The sequence below is a fragment of the Molothrus ater genome, chromosome 2 (assembly GCF_012460135.2).
Source record: "Molothrus ater isolate BHLD 08-10-18 breed brown headed cowbird chromosome 2, BPBGC_Mater_1.1, whole genome shotgun sequence".
Classification (NCBI taxonomy): Eukaryota; Metazoa; Chordata; class Aves; order Passeriformes; family Icteridae; genus Molothrus; species Molothrus ater.
In genome coordinates this window covers 96,696,408-96,709,517 of record NC_050479.2, presented here as the reverse complement: position 1 = coordinate 96,709,517, position 13,110 = coordinate 96,696,408, and positions in this window count along the sequence as shown.

Below are 13,110 nucleotides of genomic sequence, written 5' to 3'. Positions count from 1 at the left end.
TTCCCAGTTCCTGCATTTCTTATTGTATGGATCAACCTGAGCTTCTATAACTGAGGAACTGAATCCTGGCATACACCTGGTTTGATACACGTGTGCTGCGCATAATAGTTTTGACGGGTAGTGGTCACTGAACTTCAACATTGATAAAAATGTTGACTCTCTTAAAAAGGGAAAATTTTCTTTGTGTGTTTGGTCACACTGTGGGTTTGTGGTTTACTTGTCACACTGCAAGGGGAATGGTTCATTCTTTGCTGCCATGGTAATGAATCAAAGTTATCAGCAACACAGCAGTTGTGTAGGTCCACTACAAGCTCAGTCTCTTATAGTGCCTTTAATATCACTTAAATATCTCCAGAGACTTGATCTGGAGATTGTATTTCAATACAATAAAAATATTGTATTTCAAAACAATAAAAATAAATCATTATTTGTAGATAGAAAAAGGAGCAATGGTGCCATTTGCTGCCCCTATTTCTTCATCATTCTATTGTAAGGACAGAATCACTTTAGCAAAAGATCACGTAGCCTGGCTTATTGCAACATGTAGCTTCATAACTGGGATAGCTTCTAGTAAATATATGTATTGAAGAGTATATGGTCTTTTACCTTTCTCACACATCTTGATTAATTAATTTTTAACTTAGACATTGTACCCAACTTTTCCTAGTGTTCAGGAAGCTGTCTCTGACTTGGAGGCTTATAAAACTCCTTGCACAATAAAATCATCTTTCACATCTTTACTATCCCGGAATCTGCCTGATTATTGTGGTCAGATCTAGAAGGTGGAGGTACCTGAAAGGCACAGCAGCCTAATCAATTGAATTCTGCTGTCCTGTGTGTTTCCTTCTCTATTGGCAGAACCCGCATATTATCTGATTTAGGTTAAGTCATTGGTGGATTTTGCTCTCAGAGTCACTTCAACACTCAGATTCAGGGTTTATGGAAAAGGAAGTCCAATGGTTATGAGTGGAAAAGGACATGGCTCACTCTTTCTCAGAATAAAGAATGATGTACCTCTTGGAAAATCTGATTAAAAAAATAACAAAAACCAAATAGCTATGTGGTATATATACACCCCAAGTCCCAGGAAACAACTCCTGAAAGCAGCATGATGGAGTTGGGGAGCAAAATGTCTATTATTGGGCTTCATTAATAATTATGTCATGGGGGAGGAATGGTCCACTACAAAAGAGTAGAATTTTAAACTATGCTCTTTATTCTTTTCTTAACTGTTGATCCATTCTGCAGTTTCTGAAAACATGAGTTTTGGCCAGCAAGGAAAGAGTAAAAGGTGCAGTTTGTTACTTTGGGTGAGTGGCTCAGTCCAAGGAGATGTTTTCATCTCAATTGTAATGCTAGCTGTGGAAGATGGCTGTTCCCAGACTTTACTAAGACTGCCTGAAAGTGACAGTGCAAACAAGCTTCTGAATAATGTGATGAACAGGGAAAGAGGGACAAGGATTAGTTTTAAATTGCTAGTTAAATGTCCAAGCAGACCTATATTGGAAACTTACTTAGGTAACATTTATGAACCTGGGGACAAAAGCTGTCTGAACTGACAGCAGCAAATGAAAGCATGGCTGCTGAATTGCCCAAGCTATAAAAGAAATCAGAGAGAACATAGAGTACTTGTTGCTTTGGGTGTAACAGATGTTGCACTATGTACCTCTCCAGCCTTACAAAGTGCTTACTGTGACTTTGAAATTTTTTTGTGTAGTTCCAGATATTTTATCTGTGGAAATCCTAAGTAAGTAGTATCTGTGCTTCCCAGAGAGCAGAAATGCTTTCATCTCTCTGGTTTAGATGGTGGGTACGTCAAAAGCCTACAGAGTGAACTGCTTCCCTGTTGTTACATGCTTGAGCTCTGAGACATTGGTGTCTGGGGTAGTTATGTGAGAAATGTCCCAGTAAATCTGCTGGGACATATGGAGTACTTAAGAACTTTAAGTCTAGGGAGATATCTCAGGCTGTGAAAATAAGCTTATCTACTGTCACTTCTAGTTGCTCATATATTCACTTTCACTGACTGGCATTGCTTCGTGTGTAAATCTGTTGTTTCGTGGAAGGCTGTTTAAACGTGATGGTTCTGGGACATCCTGATTTCCAGCTTATAGGTGCATTTGGTAAATCCATACTATTTCCTCTTACGATGAATTTTCTTCAGTTTGAATTCTTCCTTCCTGGTGTTATGGCCTCTGTAGCCAGCAGCTATGTTTCACCCTTGCCCTTCACGGGGCTGGGTTAAGGAAGTTCAGCTCTCTCTTGGCAACGCCAGACTATTGCATGTAACCCCCTAAAAGACAAATAGTTCCTGAGCCTTTGGCTGGCCTGCTTTGTTGTGAGCACTTGTAACTTTGGTTTTTAAATCTCATACCAGATATCAAATCTTACACATAGCATCCATGCTTTAGTTAGTGTTATTTATTAAAATGCAGAAAAGGGTGGGAGTTTTTTTCCCCATCCAGACACATGGGAAACAGTTTGAGGTTCTTAAGCTGCATGGGGTTCTTTTGCCACATATGGTGGCATTGTAAGTGTTCCCAGCGGCTGACAGAGTAATTAACCTGGCTTTAATTATTTGAAATGCTATATTTGGAGGAGGAGGATACATAATATGAACAATGAGGCATTAGGATGAAATTAATTCCATCAGAGTGGCCAGGAAATCCTGCAGAGCAGAGCTGTAGTGCACTTGAAATCCTACCAATTAGTGTCCTTAACTCTCTGGGCCTTGCTTGTGTCACTGCCTGCTAATCTGTTGGTTCAGTAGAGCACCTTAAATCAGGCATAGCTGGAACTGTAATTGCCTATTTGCCCCCACCCAACATTCTTCTGTGGCCTGCAGGGCAACTGCTGCCCAGGCCTTACTCAGTGATTTGTGCTGTTTTTAAAGCCTGGATGGTTTTATATTTGGAATAGATCACAGTTCTATATAGATACTTTGTTCACCAACAACAGGAATGGGAAGCTGGTGGTTCTAACAGCAATGGCGTCTTTGGAGGAGACTCCAGGAGCATGCAGCAGGATCTGAAACAGTGTTGTTTAACTCTCTTAGAAAGCCCTGCTGTTAACAGCGCACAGGGGGTCCAAATAACCCTCCCACCCCCAGCATTTTTCACAGTAGAGGTACATCCAGTGAAGATCCAGGGGTTAGGCAGTGCTTCCAGGCACTGTGAGGTTCCTGTGGCTGCCCTTGGCAGGGGCAGGAGACAAGCCACAAGGAGCACCTTTGAAATGTGAAGGTTCTTCTGGTGGGGATCTGTGATTTTGTACAATTAATGGTGTGTTTGCTATACAGAAAAGAGAATTTAACCACCTCCATTAAGCTACTTGGTGGGCACAAACAAAGCTTTTGTTCCTGCCACAGTTAATTTTCAAAACAGAAAATCTTCAGTAAGGGATGTTCAGAGCCAGACTACAACAGAGTAGGGATTATTAATTCTGAAGTTTAGCAACCACAAACAATGGAGTTGTATGGAAAATAAAAATTTGGGATTGGCTTTTTTGACTCCATAGTACGTATTCTCATATTACTTATTAATTCTCTTGAGGTTTTGTGTCTTCTTATAAAATAGCAGTAGGTCCCCAATTTATTGAAGTAATGAGGAAGTATTTGCAACTTTTGACTTTTTCAACATCAATAACTTTACAACCCAGAGAGAGTCATAGTAATTCTGGTTTTGCTATGTGAGTTTAATGCTTTGTGGCAGCTTTTGATGTCTGCTGAGCCTCTATTGTTATGCAACTCAGAGGAATTAAGTGCTGGAAAAGTTATTAGATGTCTTGAGTGTGTTTCACCAAATGTACAGATTGTTTTATTTAGGATCTTTGAACATAGAAAACAGTCTAAAGCCTAGGTGCTATTTCTTATTATTACTGCAAAGTATTAAATGCCAGGGGCATGGCTGAGCCAAACAATGGAAACGTTTTAAAGCAAGTCCTCCTGTAGAGGGGCAAGAAATAAATGGCCCTTCCCCAGTAGCTCAGCTGCTTAGATGAGGATGGAACCCAATATGTTCTGTCCCTTGCTGTCGGCTGGTTTTCTCACGTCTGAAATAATTAGTCAACACTAATGAGCTGCAAGACCTTAGCACAGGGCCAGTGAGTCACTGAGCAGTGTTCAGGCTGCCAAACATTGAAGCACAGCACATGCTAGATAAGCAACTCCTGTCTCATAGAATTTGCAGCCTGAGAGCTCTTGCTGCTGGTGTAGCTGAAATCACAGGGTTTGTGGCTTTCTTCTCTTTCTGAAACTAAACTTCACAAATCAATGTTGCCATGGAGAAGCGCCTCCTCACCATCAAGGGCAGATGATGAACTGATTAACTGCAGAAATTTGACTGCAATAGTGATAATACCCCTGAGATATAAACCAGGTACCATTAAATTCAAATAGCCATTTTCAGGGAAGCAGTACTTCCTTCAACATAATGTAGTGTTGGCTAATCAACTATGATATGAAAATATAGGCACTGATGGCTTTGTAACTAAAATGTGGATGTTCAGCTAGTTAGGAGTGAAGAGATACATCTGATTTATGCCTTCATTTCTACAGATGTGGATATAGAAAAATGAAGAAAAGGTTCTCTTATGCACATTTGGAGCACACACAGAAGATACATAATTTTTTTTCCTTCCTTTGACATTTTATTATTGGTAAAAACATGATACTCAAAAACATGATGCAGGGAACTTTCTGATTGCTGTGGGATTTCTACATAACTGTTCTCCCTCTCTTTTTTTCTTGCTTACCAATTTGGTTTTTGTCTAGGAAAGTCCTTTGCCTTGTCTCTGCTGTCCTAAGTTGCTTGCTGAAGAGCATTATTAAGGAGAAGAATGTAACAGGTTTAAATAGTAGTGCTATTTTAAATCTTGCTAGCATGAAAACGTTGATCAGTTTTATATCAAAGGCACATTAAGAATGTCAAACAACTGGAGAAAGAGGTAAAATATCAAGTTGCTTGCAATTCGAAAAGGAATTTTTAGTTGCTATGGAAAGCAGGTTAAGCATGGAAGGGAACCTGCCTTTGCAATGGCTATGGGAAGAGGAAAATGAAAGATGCCACAAGCACCATATGGGCTGGTGTGTCAGATGGAGCTGGGATGCCCTTTCAGTATATTCTGCAGCTCAGAACATGTAGGCTCCTCAGTCACTGCAGAAAAGGGCAGAGAGCATTTCTTTACCTAACATTCAGAAATGCCTCTGAAGTGAAGACTGAGGCTTTTTTAGAAGAAAGAAGGGATGCATCCTTTCTGGAGATAAATCTGAAGTGGTACGTGTCATCTTTGTCGTAGTGTGGTTATATCCCTTGCATGTCTCCTTCTGCACCTCAGTAAGCAGATTCAATCTGTAATTACAGTGGCAAGTCTGGAAAACCAACATTGGGATCTTTTACTGAATGATAAAGTTTCAACTAATCAAACGGTCCACAAGAAATCCTTCACAGTGCCATGGCATGTTGAGTAGGATGCTTGTAAGGCTCTTTAAAATGTTAGGTTAGTTGAGAATTTGCCCAGAGAGTCTGAAGATGCATTTCTGCAGCTGCTTTAATGTTTGAGGTTCACTTTTGGCTCTAAAGGTGGATCTGTCAATGCCTAATGAGGTCTGTCTGAGCTCCAGATATTGTATGTGATTGCATGTGATATTGTAAACAGTGCTGGCCTGTCCCAGTTCTCTGGTGGCTCTAAGTAGGAAAGCAGTGCACTAATGAGGGGGCTTGGCTGTGTTTCCTGCCCCCCTTCTGCAATTAGGGGCTGCCTGGCTGGGCAAGGAGTGGAGCTGAGTGCTATGGGTTGGTGTTGGCTAAAGGCACATGGAGAAGGGTGACCTTGGAATGCAGGGAGGAGGGTGACCTCCTGACTAACACCTCTGTGCCTTGCTTAGACTATTGATTTTGGGGGAGTATGTTCAGCAGGGAGGGTAGTGCTGCTCTGTGGACACTGTGAGGCTGTAGCTGTGAGCCCTGGAGGGAATGCATGAGGACTGGTTGACATTAGGTGGCAAACCTGTTCTGTTCTGCATGTGTCTGCAGCAGGAAGAGCTGGCTGTTGTTGCTGTGAAGCTACTGGGCTGAATTAACCAATGGTTTGAATTGCTGAGGTAAATGGTCCTTTCTCAGGACCAACTGTCATACCAGTGTTTGGAAAACTAGTCCATTTGTAGTGAAGGAAAGCTAAGAGAGCAGGCGTTTGCAGCAGACCTCCCTACCTGGAGATCTGTTTGTAAAACATGTTTTTACATTAAAAAAAAAGATCAGTAGGTGCCTTTCTCATAGTTGTCTGCTCATTTTGCCCAGTTATTGCAGTAGGGCTGAATGGAAGTGCATTTGCACAGGATTCCTCTTCCTTATCCTCTGTAGCAATGAGCTCATACATTAACGTATCCCTTCCTGGAATAACTCTGAGAAGGGTAGTGCTTGTAAACAAATGGAGAGACTTGAAATCATTGAAACACTTTGAGGGTATTCTGGTCACAAGACAACATTTGAATGCAGATGAGTAAATAACAGAACAAGAAATTTATGAGAGGCTGCTGCTTGTGGTTAAGGAACAGTGAAAAGTCAAATTAGCATAGAAATGGATATGCATAGATTAGAGGAATGAGGAAACTAAAGTTGCACCTGTAGTAAACTGAATTGGTAGGAGAGAGTGTTTCTACTGACTGTGAAATAAATAAATAAATAGGAGGTCCAACCAAGGTCATGTTGGAAAGCACTTACCTAGAGGCTAATACAGCCTTTGTGCTGCCAGAACAACTCTGTTGGATTCAAAGCTGGGAATTAGATGCCCTAGATGAGCTGCTTATAGAGAACATTGATAGAAATGCTGAATTCAAAAGTCATACAATGCCACATGATAAAACAGTAACAAAGGCAGGTAACAGTCACTGCAGTTGTCTTGCCTGATTAGACTGAGGGGTTTGCATCACACTGAGTTCCAGAGGCTAAAACGACTTCATCACTGTCTTGCTGCACACCAGAGTGATCTCTTGAAGACCTACCCTCTCCTGTCCTGTATCACACCATGTCTCAAAGCAGTCCAAGCAGCTAGCAGGCTCAAAAAAGCCTTCTTCAGGAACTGGAAGTCCTCCAGAATGTTAAGATCCGGCCTTACATCATATATGTTTTCCAAAGACTGTTCTCTGCACAGGATACATTTGTACCAGCAGGTAAGGAAAGCTGAAGAGAGCCTTGGGCTACTTTGTATTAGCAGAAATAAATTCTTTAGAGGAACAGGTGAAGTCATTAAAATGTTAAGGTACAGATGTAGTGGCATTTTTTTCCCTCTTAACAGGTGATTTCTTTTGGTTCTTGACTTAATTTTCATTGTCAAGTATCACCTTTAATTCACTTATAATCGACCTCTCCTCACATCTTTTCATGAAAAGCAAAAAAGGCTTTTTTGATGGAGAAGAAAAAGTTACTTAGGTGGAGTGTGAATAAGCTTGAATTTGAAGCACTGGGGTATTTGTCTCTGTGATCAGGTGATGGCTTTTCAGTTCTGATGTTCACCTAGGAGAATATCTGTCCTGTTTCAAAATTCTGCATTTTTATAAGATACCCCATTTCACTTGATTGTGTGATACAGAAGTGTCCTGGATTGCCAAACAAATTGTATTCTATTTGCCATCTGTATGGCAGTTGTCTTCTGTTACGTGAGCAGTTTTTCTTATCTCTTCCACACCCACTCCTCCCTCCAGGGAAACATCTGCTTATAATAAGCTATTGAATATTACTGCATGACTGATAAGAGCTATAGTATCCCATTGTGAGATGCTCTGCCCAGAGGGAGGAGCCAAGCATTGCTACACAGTTATAATCTTGAGTTTCTGGAACACCAGCACAGCTTTCTCCACTGGATTTCCCAGAGGAATAGCTGCCTCTTCCACTGAATCTTCAGAGGAAGACTACACCCTTCTACAGGATCCCTGCTCCAACAGAACCACACCTGACACTCCAGGAGGGCTACAGCCACATTTCCAATTGGACTGCTACCAACACTCTGACCAACAGGGTGTCAGGTTGTGCTCTGACTCTGTCAGTGTTGTTTTAGTTTACTGCATTGTTTATTTTTATCTTTTAATTTTCTTCCCTAATAAAGAGCTGTTATACCTGCTCCCGTATTTTTTGCCTGAGACCACCCCTTAATTTCAAATTTATAACAATTTGGAGGGAGGGGGCTTACATTTTTCCATTTCAGGAGAAGCTCCTGCCTTCCTTAGCAGACACCTGTTTTTCCAAACCAAGACAAAGAGTTGCTTTTTTTTCATTTTAAAAATGCTGGAGTTTCTTCTAATTTAGAATTTCTAACACATAAAGTGCCATTGCGATCTACTCCATGGTAATACTCAAGATGTAGGTGTATTCTCCAGTGTTTTTATTTCATTTAAATTGCTTAGGCCAAAGGAACCGCAGAGTAAATGTTGCTGAGCAAGAACTTTGCCCAGCTTTCTGGTTGCTCAGTTTACTTGCCTTGCTTCACCTACAGCAAAGACCAAACTCTGGGACACTTTTTTACTGAGCAGGTTCATCTCTCCCTGTACTAAGCAGCTCATCAAGATTTCCTCATCCTCCTGCTTTGCCTGCTCCCTCCCACTGCCTCTCCATGTTGTGACTTGCCACAACACGAAACAGTAGTTTATACTCAACTGTGTAGTGACTGATTTTTGAAAGAGGCTGTACCAGTCTCCCAGCTGCTTCCTTGCACTGGGCATCAAATCCAACATTCATCTTGTCTGCCTGTCAGGAAGCTGACAGCTTAGTTCACTTCAATCTAATCAGTAGTTTAGGGAGGTATTATTTTTCTGGCTGGATCAAAGGTTTGCACTGCAGCCACCTTACTGTTCAATCCAGTCAATGGGAAACAGGGCGAATATTTAGGCAGCAAGAGGTACATTTGGGTAGCCAGACCTCCCCTTTGGCTGTAGCCTCCTGTTTGGATGGATTAGGCATGTTCAGTGTGAAAGCTCTAACCACTAAAATTTAACACCTTGTATTCACCTAAAACTGAAAAGATATAATAAGTAAAATTTCAGCAGTGTAAATCCAGAGACTTTGTTGCTGCTTTTTGATAAAGACCAGACAAAAATTAATTAACCTCGTTGGAATTATTGGCCCTCAAAATCTTTCTTCCAGGGTGACCAGTAATTACTGAAAGAAAGAAATAGAGGAGGATCTTGAGCACATTAATCTATGTAAACTGCTAGAAATTGAAAATATCTCCATACTTTGGTAATTCTTTAGAGGGCTAAAAGTGGACCTGCTTCTCAAAGTAAACCAACTTCATTGATATAATAGTTCAGATTCATGTTGCTGTTCCCAAGGTGAAAATCTAGACAGGATGTGCAATGCCTTGTATCAAGTGCAGTTAGAAGAGACTGCACACTGCACAGACAGGTGGAAATGGGAAGAAAATGAATTTTCCATGTGCAGTTCTGAACCCTTTCAGATGTTCTGTTGCAGTTTCTCATGGAGTCAGTAGCAGAAAAGTGAAGCATGTGTCAGTGGCTGAGATTTATTCCCCATGAAAATTTTAAAGCTCACTGGAAATTGCAGAAAACTTCTTTAGAGGCCAATACTGTAATGAGGTGATGTTCTCTGATGCATAGATGTTAGGTTTGAACATAAGGTTGCTACCTGTAAAAGTTTGATTTAAAATCTCCTTATTTACCAAGGAAAAAAATCTCTTAACTTGATTTGTTTAGGCTTGAATCTGTAACAGCTATTCTCCTTAATCTTAGCAGAATGATCTCTGAGCTCAAGGCAGTCTGGTGTGTGGCTCATGTTGTAGCAGTGCAGCGTTTCAGAAATGTGAACGTGCAACCAGGCACATTAAAGAGCCACTTTTGTAAAGAGCTCTAAAATGCAAGTTAACTAATGCAGTCCTTGCACAAATCACTGTCTGATAGAAAATCTATTGTCCAAGAAGTTTTCTCCTGTGAACTTTTTCTTTCATAATAAATTAATCTTAGTGAATGGCACACTTGCCATCTCTCCTCCTGAATTATTTGTTCACTTCCAACACTTAGCTGCTCATTTGAAATCCTGTCCTGACATGTATGCATCAAGGAAACTGTTCAGTCTGAGGAACTGCTCAGGCTGCCCACACCCAGTTTAGCTTTCCTTGGAAAGAGGATGTTTTGGGAGAGGAGGTCTTCCTTCTTCCCATCTCCTTTGGAACTCAGGAGAAAAGCAAGAAGAAAATATGGTGTGGAGAACTGACGGGTTTGGGCTTGGAATGGAAATAACAACTGTACAAATGTTGGATCCTGCAAAAGGCTGAGGAACTGATAAACCTGTGTGTGTTACTGTTCTCATGAGGTGATTGTGATGGCTGCATAGAAAAGCCAAAGAAGAAGCATCTGTGAAAGATGAAATCTAACATATGAAAATTCAATTTGAAATTATAGCTTGGGATCTGGCTTATTGTTCTGGTAAATGAGTAGCAGGAAAGCCTTTCAGGATAAAATTGATGGTGCTGCTGTAAATCCTGCTGTCCAGTGTTCTGTCAATGTGAGCTTCTTCCAGCAATTTTTGGACTGAAGTTTGAACCTGTTTACTAGTTTTCCGCTTTTTTAGGACTTAAAATAAGTCCATTCAGTTTAATCCTGGGTGATTTTTAAATTAGCTCTTTTAAACCCTATATTAACAGCCCAAGTGTGTGTTCTAGAATCTGCCACTTGTGCAGACTAACATGATGTATTTCCTCTGCACATGAAGCATGTCCATTTTGTTTCCTTTCCCTAACTCAACATGTGGGAAGGAGGGACAAATTTTCCATAGTGTATAGATGTGTCCCAGAGGCTCTTGAATGTCTCAATTAAGATGTTCAGACTCTCACAGGAGTGATGCTGGAATGTGAGGCCCTCAAGAAGATGATCTACTGAGAAATGTGTCATAATCTGTGCTCCTGTGTTTTGCAGGTCCAGGATTGATCTGCACCTTTTTTCATCACCCTCCTGCTGACTTTTGTACCACCAGCAAGGATTGGAGTAAAAACAGAGCTTAAATGACATCGTTTGAAGGATGGGGAGGGGAAGAAAAAAAGCACCAAGCTCTGTGTTCTTACTGGTTTTGTGCTATCATTTGAGTAGGAGTGATGATTGACAGCATTTAAAACTCGTGTGCTCAGGACAGTGGTCTGGGGAGGCTGATCTGCAGATGTTGTGAATTGTGCAGGTAGCCCTGGCTTGTTATGGTATCATAGGGTGCCAGAAATGCTTGTAGATGAAGTCAATACCATGTGAGCTGGCAAACAGCAAATTCTGTATGACCATGAGCTAAAATAATTAATAATCAATACAGTTGAAAAAACTAGATTTCACAGAATTTCTACAGGGTTTTTTGAAGGTTTCCTGCCTTGTTGGGGAGGGTGATGCCATCAATTAACTTCATTAGCACTCTGAAGATAGTGCTGGTATGCTGGCTTGCAAACAAAGATTTGTTTGTGAAGATGCTGACTTAATCCCCATTTGAATTCTTCTGGAAAGATAGTAGGGCAATATATTTTTCTTTGCAATAAATTATTCCCTGGATAATGGAAATGAGGAAAAAGTATTCTGCCATAAAAGCATTCTAAAATAGCTTCTACCTGGAGTCAGTAACCTTTTTGGTGTGCCAGATAATGATTTGCCTTGCCAAATTATAGATGAAACATGCCCACAAACAGGGCTAGAAGCTGGAATATTGCCTCTTGGATGCCACTCAGCAGTCAACAAACAGTGTGTTCTCCCTAAAAGAAGGCAGGGCTCCTGGCTAACCTGGCTCCAGCGTGTGCCCAAAGCTGGAGTCTGCTGTCTCTCCCCAAGCATCACGGCTTCCACCAGTGTAGAATGTCACTCCAATCTCCTCACAGGCTCTGTTGGGCAGATATTCATTCCACTGGCAATGAAATCGAGAGATTGCATTGACTGATCTCCATTGTGAAGCTGGATCAAGAGAAAATTGCAGCACAGGGAACTTGCCAAAATCGCCCGTCATGGAACACATACACATAGTTGCCTGTATGGTTGCAAAGTCTATTAGACCTGGACGCTTAAAGAAGCTGCTTGGAAAACTGTTGCTCAGTCTGGAATAGATTTTCCTGTAAAAACTTGAAATTAATATTTTGGCAGAAAGGTAAGTTTTTCTGTTATTGTAAATAATGACAAGGAAATCATAAAAGGTAATTACAAACCCCAGGCTTGTGTTACAAGGGATGAATCATTATGTCTGGCTACTTAAAAGTTATTGTATTAATACTTAGTGTGTATTGACATAATCTCCAGGAAGTTTTCCAGCAGTGTTTTATCTCTAACATTTTTGGATCAATAACACAAAATTAGAAATGGTAAAGTTTTTTCTCTAATGGCCGCTGCTAACAGGCTCAAAAAGGATTCCAGTCAACAATTTTATTCAGAAGCCATTGGCTCTAATTGTAAGTTGCTGATTGGTTATAATAATATGCTGCCAACAATTGATGAGTCATGCCAATAGTCAGATCAAGAGGTTTGAACAACAAACCTCAGTATAGCAGATACAAACAAACTGGAGAGTCTGAAGTCTATAACCATGGGCATGGCTAGCACAGCTGTTGGAATACATTGGGGAATGTAATAAAAATTGTTTGCATTACAAAAATGTCAGTAAAAATGTGTTTCTTACAGGGATTGATCTGACAAATAACTTAGAAACTTCTAATTCAAACACTGGTCCCAGGGTGCTTATTGCACATGAAGTTTAATTTTTGCTGCAGATGCTCAGATTGGGTTCTTCAAAATCTGTTGTCATATGCCCCTTTCCCTTTTCTATTCAATTTTTTCCATTTGTATAAATGGGCATTGAAGGCCTCTTCCTGAGACTTTTCAACCTCAGAGCACGTATCATGAAATGTGGTGTAGAGTCCTGAGCAGGTTGTAGGAGGACTCGTTGGCTTTGGCTTTGTTTAGGTGTTCAGGAGGGGGACTGCATGTGGACAGCAGCTCTCTAGAGGAGCAGAGGACATGGCCAAGGGATACAGATGACTCAGTCAGCCCTTGTGGGATACAGGGAGGTGATGGAGTCTGTGGATGGATGGATCTGCTACATACCACCCAAAAGTCTCTAGGGATAGAAGACTAAAGGAGTGGCTGCT